The sequence below is a fragment of the Cinclus cinclus genome, chromosome 1 (assembly GCF_963662255.1).
Source record: "Cinclus cinclus chromosome 1, bCinCin1.1, whole genome shotgun sequence".
NCBI lineage: Eukaryota > Metazoa > Chordata > Aves > Passeriformes > Cinclidae > Cinclus > Cinclus cinclus.
In genome coordinates this window covers 56515823-56530075 of record NC_085046.1, presented here as the reverse complement: position 1 = coordinate 56530075, position 14253 = coordinate 56515823, and positions in this window count along the sequence as shown.

Below are 14253 nucleotides of genomic sequence, written 5' to 3'. Positions count from 1 at the left end.
AAATAACTCTTGCAGTGTGGCAAACAAAAGCCATCAAGAATAGCAGCAGGAATACATACCAAGTAGTCCCTGTTTCCTGAAGAGTGAGAATGTGAAGGATTAGGATCAGTACTGACCACACACAAATGTAAAAGAGGTGTGTAGTACTGTAGAATGTTTTCAAATGTATGACAGTGAGTCAATGACAAGCACAGTCTTTACTTTTCAAAACTTGCCCAGCTGTGCTGCTTGGCCAAGGATGCATGAGAAGTGCTTGTACTGCGTGCAGGGAGAATTGAGAAGTGACAGCTCCAGATAATGCAGCAAGCCTGGAGCTCCTTTAAAGCACAGGCTCTTTTGTGTAAGCAAGATTCCCTGAGGAAATGGAGCTAAGGGTAGAGCTGTGCTCACTCCCTCTCCAAACTTGCATTGAGCAAGAGAAACAGAACACAAGTTGATAGTGCAAGAGCAGCAGGCATGCACTTGCCTGGCCACAGTGGGTTTGGTGCTATTTGAAGTCTGCAAGTGCACGGTGAGATCTGTCCTGGCACTTTCTGTAAGGGAGCAAGTGCTGAACTCTGGAGAGACTGAGAGAACGTGCTGATAGATTTAGTTGGTAAGACAAACACATAGCCCCAGGATTGGTAGTTCTGTTGAAAGGCTGTCAGGAGAAGACTCAGGAGAGACTCAGCTTTCTGTCCTGATTCCTTTTGTGTGAGAACAGCTGCTAGACATTTTCAGTTTGGGAGTTGCACTTGAGGTGAGTTTGTGGTGGTACCTTCAGATGGTAAGGCCAGGACATAGCTCTGTCTGGTGGTCCTGTTAAACAGGGACAGGGGGAGGTAAAAGACAACAACTTTTGTCCTGCCACCTTTTGTGTGGCACCCATTGCTGGACATTTTCAATTTTGCAGCTGGGCATTGTGGAGACTGAGAAATAGTGATGGTGCCCTTGCTTTGCAAGGGAAGTGCATAGCAGCAGTGTTTATACTATGAAAAGCCCTGCCGGAGGAACACCAAGGCCAGCAGCACCAACAGCTCTCTGTCTTGGCACATTTTGTGGGGAAGGAGTTACTGGGCATTTTCAGTTTTGGAGCTCCTGCGATTTTTCTTCTCTCAAAACATTTCTCCTCTCAAAAGTAATCTCTGTAGCTAACTTTATGCGTTCTACTCCTGAGAGTTATTAATAAAGAGACCTGGGGTATTTACTATGTGACAGTGCTCTCCCTGCTGTGCACCTTTATGCCTGGCTCACAGACCATTTTCACACTGCCATGATCCAGAATGTGGGCAGATAGAAAGCCAAGAGTTTTATCTTGCCTACTTGACTTTTTATTCTTACTGTGTGATTATTGCATTAATTTTGTCCATAGTATCTGAAATAATTATATAATTATAATTTACTCTTAGAAGAGACTCTTAGAAGAGAAGGTCAACGAGGACATCTCTCTCCATACATTTCTCTGTGCATGGCTGGAAACCCTTCAGTTTAGGTTCAGGCTGAAAGAGTTCCCGAAGGCCACAGTAGATAGAACTGAGAAGGAAAGTGTGCAGCACCAGTCTCTTCTAGGACTGGCGGGGGTGTCATCTGAGAAGGCTCTTCCTTGCTCAAGCCCTACCTCACAATGTACTGTGAGGACAATGTACTGCGTCATACGGCCTGGAAACGTGCGCCTTCCTTCAAGCTCTAGGTACCAGCAGGGTGTCTCATTCTTGCAGATTCCCAAAACCTTGAAATGTCCAACAGCTGTTTCCATGGAGCAAGTCCTACTGATTCTGTGAGGCGTACAGGTGATTCTCCTTTCCCTTCTGCACCACACGTTGTCCTGGTTTGAAAGACAGGTGTTTGCTAAGGAAATGATCCGTCCTTCCTACAGATTATTATGATTCTGAAATTAAGGAAGCTCTCAGGCAAACATATGGGGGTAGGAATAACAGTTCTTTACTAGTATATCTAACACGACAAACAAGAACAACAACAGCTATGAAATTACCCACAAACAGAACAGTAACTCAGTCCCAGTGTTTTTTGGCTGCAGGCACCTTTTCCCTGAGCTGCAGTTCCCGGTGCTGGGGGCGGGCAGGTCCCGCAGAGCTGCAGGAGGGTTGGGGGTGATGGCAGAGCTGTCCCAGGGGGAGAGAGAGAGATGGAGAGAGAGCCCTTCGCTCACAGTGTGGGTCCTGGTGCTCAGCAGAGTGCTGGATGGTGGCAGGTTAAGGCGAGAGTTCGACAGCAGTGAGGATGGCTCCCAGCGCTGGGATGGCAGGGATGGGCTGAGGTGGCGATCGTCCTTCTCGTCTGAACTCTGCGGGGGAAATGGGCCGAGCCAGAGCCTTCCATTTCCTCTTCTGGATGTTTGAATCTGAGGGGTTTCCCTTTTCTCTCCCCTCCCCCTTGCCACCAGGTCCTAGTCAACAGGTATCTTAGCATGACAATGGGGAAAATTCCACAGAGGGAAAAGGGAAAGAACCAACCCCCAACACACATGCTCTCAGTGTTGCAGAGTCCACAGCAAAACCACACAGCCTTTCCACTTTGAAAAGCTAAACGCATTAGGACAGAAAGCTTTTGCTAACCTGGCTCCTTGACCTTTCCTGGCAGCCTTTTATCTCTGGAGCAAGCACTGAAGCTATGCACTTGGCTTCCCAGCTGAGTGCAGGGTTGTATTCTCAAGAGTCCGGTCCATGCACTTCCTTCTGGTGCATAAAAATGTGTCAGGAAGGACAAACTGCTTCTGTTGAAACACCAATGCTCTGCGCTTTCCTTCTCAGCTCATTGTACCATCCCATTCCCTGTCACGCTTGCCGGCATGATCTACACCAAAATGTTTCCAGCTACATCTCGCATGGATAAATGTGCCAGGAGAAAAACTTTGCTCGACCTTGGTTATGTTCGGAAACATCCATTGGCTCCGTCCTGCAAATTTCACTCACGCTGCCTGCTGTCCCCCCCCAAAATCCCCAACCCCCCTGCAACCCCCTTCCCCTGGGGCCCGCCCTTCACCGTGGTGCTCCATGACAGCTGCTCAGAGGTGTACCAAGCTCACTCAGTCTCAAAGACAGTCCAATGCACTTCTCTCATAGAAAAATGTTCTAGTCCTTCTGTCTTTAAGCTTTCCAGAAAACCCTTTTTAAATTGATGGAGATTTGGGACTCTGAGAGAATTAAAGTTGGTGATCCTACTAGGTGAGATTTAATTTGCAGTGCAGCATGCTGCTTTTTACATTGTAGAGGGTTTAAGAAGGGGTCAAAATAAGGGCTACTTTTTTTCACAGATACAAATTTGGAAACTGAAAGCTAGTGAGGTCTCCATATTGGGGCACATTTTGTTTGAAAGACCTGGAGTTAGATGCTTTACATTTAGTTGTTTGCTGGCAAGTAGAGTACATTTTGTTTATTAAGTCCATCTAGTTGTTTTCCTATGTTGTTGTTCATCATCAGCACTAGATAGCGCTGTGTAAACACATAATCGCCCAATGTGCACATTCATATTCTCCAAATATGAAAATGTCACTCAAACAACATGCATGTATGTCTTTCTGGCCTTACTGGTCCATGCGCAGAGTGTTAAGCACAGCACACTCAAACAGCCAGTTATATGTGCTAAATATGTTTTTTAACTCTTGGAGAGAACAGCAACCAAAATGCAAGTATCTGACAAAAATATAATTCATGCAAGTGCCAAGTAAGAAAGCTGGCTCTACCCTTTATCTCATCTATTGAATTACAGCACACAGCCTTTTATCTTCACTTTCCTTCTGGGATCTGTGAAGTACATAATCCTTGAGTCTCACAGAGTCAGCATGCATGGTTTCCAATGAAACTACCACTGAAATTTTGATTCCACCTCCAAAGTTCTGTGCATCCAAGGACTGCTCGCAGAAAGCTTGAGTTGCAATTACATACTTTGAGCAGCCTCTCAATTGTAATATAAATACTGGGTCTATGCTCCTTCCTTCTTATGGACAAAAATCTTAATCCTTCTCTTCCAGGAGCTGACCATCTAAATTTGCATTCCACTTCTGAAATTCAACACATTCAAGTATTTCTCTCAAGACAAAATCTGCCAGAATAAAATAGTCTTGCCTGTTATTACTCCCTGGCTGGCCTTTCCTTCTTTTGTCAGTGTTCTTTAACATTCTTGTTTTCCTCATTTCTTGTATATATCACTACATACATATTTAGAGAATATAAAATTATTCTTAAGGCTTACAAAATGGATTCAGTTAATAAAAATGATCTCTGGGGACCATTTATATTAACAAAGCATCTGCTACCCTTTCCTCTAACAATCATCATGGGCAGCATCATCCTCTTTCTGTCATGTTTCTTTGCAAAAAGTGCATGTTTGCCATATATTTTGTGTCCAGCTACTTTGTCTTGTTTACATTGGTGGTCTTTGTTCTTACAGATGGCTACAAATGAGAAGTTTGAGGTCTCCTTAGCAATATGGTCATTAATGCAAGCTGTACAGCCACATGATTCACCTATAATGAAGGCCAGCATGGAGTTGTGAATGCTTCATGTTGGGGCATATATGACCTGTTACTGCTACTTGTATTGCCTTAAACATCTAATTTTCTCAATATAAATAAAAAAAATAAATATGATCTTATGGATCTTAAAAGTATTCAGATCTTATAAGGTCTGAAGCATGTGACCATCCTCTCATCCTCTCATATTAACAGTGCTTTACACTGCATATACTTAAAGAGGATTATTCTTAAAGGCTTGGCTTATTCACTGCTATGAAAATATGTCTTCAAACACTTTTCTGAGCAGGTGAAGCATAATTGCACAATTCTTGTACACCTCTTTAAGCAGTAGGGAAATGAAGTTTGATTTTTGTGCAATTGCTTAAGATTTATAACTACCAAGAGAATCAGTACTGGTTACACAGTAGATACTGAGAACTATTTTTAGGTAATACTTTTCTGTTTAAGTACACTGGGCTGACGTTCTAAACCCTTTGTTTTGGTTTCACTGTCAGGGAGAGATGACTATTTACCAAAGGAGATTGTGGCAGCTGAAAGTGGGTGAAACCTTCCATGTCTTTTCCACATTTAACTTGTTTATGTAGAAGCCATGCCTTCTTTTAGTGCACAATGGTTCTTTTTTTTTGGTTTAGGAAATTATTATTTGGGAACTACATAGCTTCACACAAGATTTCTCTTTGAAATGCACAGGAATTACAGACAGACTTTTACTAAAGAGAAAGTAGCTTTTTGTTAAAAAATATCTTCTGATTTAATACATGATTTTTTATTCTACTAAGACTATATTTTCTTGAGTCTTTCCCTCAAGCAATTGTACTGTCTTTATTGACAGTCTTGTGAAACAGTGCTTTTAAAACTTTTAAATAAAATCCCGGTCAATTAGAATTCTCTTCTTGTCCCAGTACCCTAATCTTCACAGCATGAGTTTTGTTTTGGAAGCAATTCGCAGACCAGGTAGGAACTGGTCGAGATCTCTGATTGATTTGTCACTTGTGTCTCACAAGTGGCTTAAATAGAAGGTATCAAAGGAATGATTTAATGATTTTAACTACCGTTCTGCTGGTTTTTTCCCTGTCCTCCAGTCATTCACTGTAGTTAGCTCCTCTCTTTGAAAATACTGATAATTGAATTCATAAACCAAGTAAATAATGAATTCTTTCCCTAACACCTGGTGTTCAAGTATTTTTATTCCTATTGGTACACATAAGCAGGAAAGATTTTCTGATGTATTAAATATCCTTTAAAAAACCTTTTTTTTCTCAGAAATCAAAAATGTTGTAGTCTGCTACTACCTGAATACACTAATCATTAATGAAGAAATCAAAACTTGCAGAACATCTAGTGCTCTGAATAGTACTATTTGCTAGCAGTTTTCCTCTCTTTTTCTCCTGTACAAAATGGACTAGTAAAAGGGTTACAGGAAGATTCTTCAGCAATGAGAAGAAATAAAAACATGGCAGGAAACAGAACAGGATAGAACTTCTAAAGTTTCTCTGTGCAGTCTTGTCGGTGTCTTATGTCCTTCATCCTCTTCCCTTGTTTTATATCTTTTGTGGAATAACAATGTACAAGAAGCTTTTAGACAGACTCGTGGTGCTCTAGAGGCAATTGTGCCTGCTCAGCAGACAAGGGGCAGCATGTGGTTTGTCCAGTTCTTTGGAGGAAAGCCACTGAAGGGAGCAACGCTGGCACGTGGCAGATCAGTGGCCACAGGCTGGATCTGGGTCTGCATGCCATTAGGGCCTAAGCTTCCCCATCTCTGAGATGTGAGAGCTGGCTACACACTGGGCAGAGTCTAAGGAGGAGAGTAATGGCCAATGTGTGAGCAGAGAAAACAGAAGAACAGATTTTGTGTGGGTGAGGCTGAGCATTTAAAAAGTGTTTGGACACATCCCAGGAATAAATTGGCCTTCCTGAATGGACCACACGGGGTCCCCCCATCTGTAAGTTAATTAATAAACTCCAGACTGATCTGTCTGAATTCCTTTCTTAGAACTGGCATAGGTATTTTAGTGTGTGGCAAGTAAACAGCTGAAAAGAGAATGGTAAAACTTCAATGCAGCCTTTTGCTAATGGTCCTCCAGAGTGTTAAACAGGAATTGTTTGCTTAAACTATGACTTGTCCCTTGTGAGTAGCTTCAGCCTATTAATTCGTCTGTAGATGTTATTCTGGTTTTATTTAGTTTTTGGTAAGATAGAGAGAGGGAGAAACTAGATGGGATACTTCCTAATCTGTTCTTGATTTTTTCCATATGTCAGGGTTTTCTATGCTCTTCAGAAAACACTGAACTTAAAATGCAAGAACAGAGTGAGGGAACTCTGTTCGAAATCTGTTTTGGCAGAGATTAGAAGAGAATTGAAAAAATAATTTTCTTTGTCTATAAATATATTTTAAAAATTATATTACCTGTTGGGATCTTGGATTGTATTCCAAACACATATAGCGTCCCTCCACACTAGGAAAGCATTGCTATCTCCATTGTATAGCAAAGGCTAGATGTCAGAAGAGACTCTCAGAGTCTCTGTTACCCAGGCTTGAATTTTTGCTCTCGTGAGAACTACATAGCACTTTCACTTGTGCCACTTCATTTGGAATGCTTTCAAGTACAACAGTAGCCCTTTCAGAAAGTCAATTACATGGTTCAAGGCAGAGTGTAATTGGACTCAAAAAAGCTTGTCTGGCCAATTCAGTCATTATTTAAAGGAGTGAGGAAGAAAAGAGGCTGGGCAGTGGATATTCTTCATTTGGCCATGAGCAGGAAGAGTGGTAAGGGGATTAGCTGTGTTGGTGTGACAAATGTGATGAAATCCTAATTCCTTCTTCCACTGACTCTGCTTTTAGAATGTGTGTCCAGCTCAACTGAGGAGAAAATCCAGGGGCCTGAACACTTTACATCTTTATATGCTAATGTTGCACCCTAGTTGGGAAGCAAGGCCTGTTGCCTGTGAAAGGCAGATTGACTGTTCATAGTGGAAAATTTAGCAGGTGACATACCTGAGCTTCATTCCCAGTAGTGCCTTGAACTCCTCCAGCTCGTTACTCATTATCTTCTGTACCAGTGAAAGCCCCTGGGCAGAGTGAGGCTATGTCTCCTGGGAAGGGAAGGCAACATCAGCCCTGGGTTCAAAGAAATGAGGAGTGTGAGCAATGTAGAACCCAACCTGGTTGCTCTTCTGCAGAGTGGTCTAAGAATTTCTTGTTAGAGTTTTCTACTACTGTGAGGTTTTGTTTCTACCCCCATTGCCATGATTACACTGTAATTCTGTTTAGCAAAAAAAAAAAAAAAAAACACAACCAAAAAAACCCCATAATTACACTTGATCTCCTATGTTAATAACAATGGATCATTTTTGTTCAGCTTCAGCTATAAGGGATAAGGGTCAAACAATCTGAAGACATGGATACTGGAGAAAGCTTGTTTCACATTAAAACCTGCAGATAATTTGCAATGAAACTTTTAATTTATAAAATTTGTTGGTAAACTCAGCAGTCCTTTGACATACTGTGAACCTGAAGACTGCAAATTTACTCTGCAGAACCCAGCCAGTGTGTGTTCCTGTTAATGCTGTGTGCTTTTATGTGGGTCATGGGGCAATAACATATATGGTTTACATAGTTTATTTATATCATATGGTGTTGGACCCCATAAAGCTGATTTTATGCATTAGATGAACAGTCATGTATGGAAGTTTTTAATCAGGTAAAAATCTTCTGTAAATTAAGAAGCAAATACTTCATGTTTTTTTCTGTTACAAAAACGTAGTAAAACAAGTATCACATTTTTCCTATTTACTTTCATAATGATAATTCTTGCTTGGAGTCTGTTCTTGCAAGGTATTGAATGCTCTGGCTGTAATCCAGCAAGATTTAGGCATGCAATTGAACTCTAAAGTCATAAGTTGTCATACTATATTGAAACCATTTTAGTGTTTAAAGAGTGCAGGTGCATTAAGTGCTTTGCTGGATTGAAGCCAGAATGCAAAGAATCTTCCAAGTCCAAATCCTTATTATCCAAATTAACAAATTTATTCAAAGTAGTTCTTGTATCCAAGGCAACAATAGCAATGAGATGGTTGAGTACTGAACTCTCTCAGGCATCTAAAGACAATATGTTTTGTTAAAGTATGTTTAAATATGGCTAGGTATGGTTTGCTGTAATCTGTTCTTCTCAAACAGGCAAAATCTGGCTTGATTGTGTCGATGAATGCAAATTAAATAAATGTGTCACACTATGGGTGATAGATATAAACATTTATGGAGTTTTACTGTTTGTTTACTAACTTAAAGTAAGTATTTGTATTACTACTTCTTCAATGGTTAGGGAATTTTTCTATTTGATTAGAGGTATTTTTCATTAGAAGCATCTTGCTGAACCTCTATATGATTTGAGAGACTTTTAAATGCATATTTCTTTTGTCTCTCCTTCCTGCATTTTGTTTAAATGGAGAATACCGTCTCGTTCTTATTCTCTAAGATTTAAATTACCTCTATTATGCTAAACTATTAAGTAACCCAAAAGTGTTTAAATATTGGACAAAAAGTGAGAGGCCTCCTTTTATCTGTGACTTTACACCTGAACAGGTGATCAACCCTGGCAAACAGGTGCATTTCCTGATAGAAAGGTGCCTTGCCAACTGCAGTGAAAATCAGCAGATTCTCTGCTCTGGGGCCTGGCTACAGTGCCTATTGGGACACAATTCAACACTCTCAGAGGACTGTAGTTGAGGCAGGAGCTCAAATTGCATTTGAGGACACTACAACTGAGACAGAGGCTCAAACTACAGCAACTACAACAACTATTCTAGTAGTGAAAAAGAAAAAAATGGACAAGGCAACCTATGCATCTATATTATCATCCTATCCATATATTTAAAGAAGTTCTTGATTTTGGAGACTTTCTCATGGGTTTTTTTGGGCTGGGTTTTTGTTTTGCTTTGTTTTTCATATAACTAACATCACAGTTCATAAGAAACAGAATACTGAACAAGTTCTTCAGTAATTTCCTCCAAATGCTCAACTGCTTTACAATAGCTAAAACATAGTTCATCTCAATGCCTAGGGTCCAATAGACTTGATAAAGCTCAAATGTCTGTCAGAGTAGGCTCTTCCTCAGTTAGTATTTTGCAATGGTAAAAAGCATGTAATCTTTACTTAGTGTTTTCCAAGCTAGCCAATTTAGGATTGTTCTGTCCATAGTTTTATGTCTTGCACCACAGATCTGTCTAATTTGCTGTTGATGTTGCAGAGCATCAAGATTGTCTTGTGAAGCACTGCACAGTGGCCATGCTCATGGCTTCTGCTGCTACCATGTAACATCACCTTCAGCTAGTCAACAGCTAGAAAACAGTACCCAGAATAACAAGGCTGGTTTAGAGTTGATTCAAAATCCAGTGGCTTCTCTTGTCCAACTTATTTTTTAGCTTTTGGAGTTTATTTTTCCAGCTGTTTTCCAGAAAGGCTGTTGGTGATGGAATTTGAGGCCCAGTGTAAGATACTCAGACAGTGGACCTGTTTCCATTCTGTACTACCACAAATCTCCAAAAATTGAGATTGGTAAAACAGAAAGGGAATTTACAAAAAAAAAAAAAAAAAAAAAAAAGTGCATGTCTCTTCCAGGGGCTAAAGATCAGCCGCAAAGAGACTTTAATCTTAAACTACTGTGCTGGTTTTAATCTGGGGGGAGGGCACACTAGGAAGTTTTTCTCCATGAGAACTTCCTCTGTGAATTGATGGGACCAACTGGAGGCTGGTTTAGTTGTTGACAGCCTGAGAAACCAATTGGAAAAGTCGGTTCCCTCCGTGAATCACATTTGAAGCAAGTAAACCCCGGGAAAGCCATCTTGCATTTCCATCCTTTCACAAAGTAACACCGACCTGGCCCGGGCCAGGCGGGAGCGGCTCCGGAGGCTGCTGGGCCCCGTTTTAACCAGGGGCCCCAGTAGTCAAAAGGATCCAGCCCATTGCTGGGATCCTCGCCCTTTTCCCGGTGTGTCCGTGTCTCGGGGGGCCCTGCCCTGCCCCGGCTCGGAGCAGCCCTGGGGTGGCCGAGCCCGCCCGGCCGCCCTCACGGGCTGGGGGGAGGCAGCCGGGCCCGGTTCGGGAGAGCCCCCAGGGCTTTGTGTGCTGGGCAGGGCAGAGGGAGAACCCCCGGGCTGCGGCTGGAGCTGGGGGCGGGCAGCGCCGGGGGAAAGCCATGGACACACGGCCTTGGCACCCATTTCTCCTCTGGATGCACTTTGCAGTTCTCGTCCTGCCCCTCCAGCGTGGCCTGGGCACCCTGAGATCCTGACACAGCTCCGGCATGGCCTGGCACAGCCCCTGCAACTTCTGGGTGAGGTTTTATTTTTTTTTTTTCCAATGCTCAGATAAGACTTACAGACTTTCATCTTTCCTTGGGTGAGAGGGAGAGAACAGAAAGGATCCACCAAAGTCAATGAAGTAAAAGCTAGGTTTCTAAATGGAAGGAGAATGAGGAGACACCATGAAGGGTGGCTGAAAAATCTTTTTTTAAGTTATAGGGGTGGACTGTACTTCACGAAAAAATTCCTTTAAACCATGAAAAAAAAGAGAGATGGGGGGTGGAGCAAGGTGTAAAGTGTTTGAAGAATCCTTTGCCCCAAGGAAAGGAGGGGGATCTCTGTTCCTGGGAATGAAGTATGAACAGAGAGAAGTGAGCTAAAGAGAGCTTTTGCCTTTGAGTAGCTCATCCTTAAAAGTAATACCCCATGACTTTTTTTTAACATGGCCCGCAACACAGTTCTGGAAAGACTGTAAAGTGGGAGGAAATTCATGATGGCAGATCCCGGGCAGCTATGAATCATGAAAATGTGGAGTCAAGAGAGAACTAGTTATTTTCTTTCTTGGTAAAAGATGCTTATAGCTAAACAAGAAGAAAATCCTCTCCCTAAAGTGAACTGAAAAAGATTATTTAAGTAAGGAATTGACTGAAGTGTCCCTGTGTGTTGTTAAGCTGTAACAAAGGGGGAAAGAACTGGTGTGAAAATCTGTTCTGAATTTATTATTATTATTCTTTGTGTTGTTAATAAAGTTTTATTTCCTTTATTCCCTTTTTAAATTTTAGGCCTGCTTTACTTTTACTCCTAATTCTATGACACAACAAAAGGTGACAGATAAGAGGTGATATTACAAATTGGCAAAGCTTAAACTATTACAACTACTACAGTGAAGGATAATTTATTGGGGTTGGGGGACAATTGTAGCTTTTATACAAAAATTGTCACAGCTGGAGTTTACTGTATAATACCAGGTATATAATGGTACTTTCTGCTGAAGGTGTTGGGGGTTAAGTTTCTTTCCTTTTGATCCTTTTTTGCCTATAGAATTTTTTTTTCTTCTAAGTTGCTAGGAAACACTAACAACTGGGTATTTAAGAAAAACAAAAGAAATGGCTAAGCTCAGGGGAGGAGGGCATCTGGTTGCACTTTTATCTGGGACTTTCTCTCTGAGTGGCAGAGATACCTCTAGAATGGGGCTGATAAAAGATGGAGCTGAGACAGCTGCTGGCTCTCTGGGCTTTGAAGGAGGACGGTCAGAGCTGCTGCTTGGGGAAAAGAATTTGCTGTTGCTACCAAAGCCCAGCCCAGAGCTGCTGCGTCTGCTGTGGGGTGAGGCTGTCCTTGTGAGAGCAGCTACAGAACCGGGATCTTATTATCACCTAAAAAAATGGGACCTAACTGCCTGGGTGCCCGGGAATCCCGAGCTCACCTCTCCCTGCCCTGCTTGGAGCTGCCCCATCCCTGCCACTTCTTTGGCACTGTTTTGAGTTTTTCGCTGCACTGTAGCCCTGCAAACTCTGCCTGCTGAGACATCCTGCCATCCCAGCTTGCTGCTTCCAAGAATCCTGCTGGGGCACCGGGATTGACTGCCCCAGGGGTTTGTGAACCAAATCCTCTCTCCCATCCCTCCCCGTCTTGGCTGTGCCGCCATCCCCGCATGCTCCCTGAATTCTCACCACAGCGCCCCCTGCAGGCGCGGGGGAATCATCGCACCCGCCCTGCCCGGCCGGGAGCCACCAGCGCCCCTGGCGGCTGTGACTGGAACTGCACCAGAGGGGAAAGTGCCCGACAGCCGGGAGAAGGATGGAACTGCCTTTGTGGGGTTCTGTTTGTTGTGCTGCTGTGGTTGTATGTTTTATTATAAACACTAGCAAAGAGCGGTTATTCCTATTCTCATGTCTTTGCGTGAGAGCCCCTTAATTTCAAAATTACAATAATTCAGAGGGAAGAGGTTTACATATTCCATTCCAAGGGAGGCTCTTGCCTTCCTTAGCAGACACTTGTTTTTCAAACCAAGACAGAGAGCCTGTGATATGGAGAAAGCATACAGGTAGGTATTAACATTTCTCTGCTGGTGAGTACTTTAACCAGGGAGCAGAAAGCTACTGAAAACTTGAAATTTGGATGTTAGGGATTTCTATCTGTGAAATAGACTGAAATAAAAGCCAGGTAATTTTCTTGTTTTTTCTCTTTTAATTTGTTGTTTGATAAGCAGCTGAATTCTTGCAGTTTGGTGACTGGTACTGTTCATTCAGGGAAACAAACTAATCAGGGGAAGACATGGGACAAAATGTCAGAAAAAAAACTCTTCATAGAGCCCTGGTTTCGGTACCGTAGTGATTTCTATCCCAAGCAGAAAGAAGTGTGAAGACAAGATTGTGTAGGATGAAGGGGTGAGAGAAGCTAATTAGAGGATAGCACACAACAGTGCTCCTCGAAGCATGGAAAACAGACAAAATGAGGGAGTGTAGGAAGAAAGGAGGCATTGTGATCCTCTCCAGTGTGGTGGGATTGAGGAATGGCAAGCCACTGGTTAGTGGGTACAACTCTGCAGGCACTAAAACCAGTGAAAGACTCAGAAGCTACCCCAAGGTGCCTCATTCCAGGTAGCTATCATAGACAAGAATGTTGTTGCCTACTATATACACAGATGTGATTGCTGTTTTGTGCACTGAGGACTGAATACTTCTGGAATAGTTACAGCCTTGTGGGATTAAGATGACTATTGATGGCAGAATGAAGGACACCAGAAAACTCTGCTAGATGAACATACGTGATATAAAACATACCAAACCACTGATAACTGTTCATGCTTTGCTATTGCATGAATGGTTATTTTTGCCATTTTCATTTGCTGATTCACCAAATCAAACAGATTCACCTGTTCTCTTTAGAGGGAGGTGAAGTCATGACAAGTATCTTGAAAGTTGCTTTGTTATGAGCAAAATAAACAACAAACAAGTCTATGCATTGGTCTATGCTAAAGTGGTGGCCATACATGGAGGTTGATGGTAAAGTTTTGGCAGTGATACAGCTACATTAGCACTACTTAAAGCTGGGATATAAGTTCAATGAAGAGAAGGCCAGACAAGGAATCGGGTCTTAAGTCCAGCACTGACAATGTAAGGAGTTTGGACTAAAGCATGTTCAAGACTGAACCCTTGTTTTAGAAGTGGTTTAAACAATTAGAGCATTGAAAATCTTGCACATTATAGCCTCTTATTCCCTGCATCAAATAAGTTGGTCATATTCCTCCAGTTTAATCCCCTAACACCTATTGTTTTTCTCTCCTGAAAATAGTTTTTAAAAATTTTTTTTAAATATTAAATTTTAATTTTAAAAATTAAGTGGCCACCAAGCCTGTTCCATAATAAAACAGTGACCACTACTTACTTATGGTAATTGTTTACTACTATGACTTCAAGGTCATTCCCTACATACTTGTGCAGCCTGTTTGCCAGACAAACTCTCAACTCCACAGT